This window comes from Fragaria vesca, linkage group LG1 (assembly GCF_000184155.1).
Source record: "Fragaria vesca subsp. vesca linkage group LG1, FraVesHawaii_1.0, whole genome shotgun sequence".
Classification (NCBI taxonomy): domain Eukaryota; kingdom Viridiplantae; phylum Streptophyta; class Magnoliopsida; order Rosales; family Rosaceae; genus Fragaria; species Fragaria vesca.
Window position 1 is genome coordinate 13,292,262 of NC_020491.1, and position 578 is coordinate 13,292,839.

Consider the following 578-nt stretch of genomic DNA (forward strand, 5'->3'; position numbering starts at 1 on the left):
TACTATGAAATGTGCAGTAGCATGACTCGTACTCGTCCACACCTATCTAAAATCAACGACAATCAAATTGAAATTGTGTGAACAAGAATCAACTCACCTTCCCCCTCACCATCCTCACCGTTGAGTCCACCCAGGGAATTGATTCGAAATCGGATTGGAAAAGAAACGAAGCAGTAGCAGCATGACTAGCTAGAACCTCTTCTGATGCAACCCTCTCTCTCCCTTCTGAACCACCATCCTTAACACTGAGCCCGAACCCTGCTTCACCTCCATCAAGGCGTTCGCCCCTGCCACCGTGGTGGCCCAGGTTTGCCTTCCTTGGATGCGCCATCGATGGTCTCGGCGACTAAGTCTCCCTCACCGTCGACCTCCAAGTCCTCCCCAGTGAGATCGAGATCTCCTTTAGAACTTCACCGAGATCGCCGCCATCTCCCTCTCTCTCAAGAAAGGCCTGCCTTTTGGTAGCGGCCTCACGGATCTAGTGCTGCCAGCACTGCCGCCGGAAGAGAGAGAGAGAGAGAGAGAGAGAGAGAGAGAGAGAGAGAGAGAGAGAGAGAGAGAGAGAGAGAGAGAGAGAG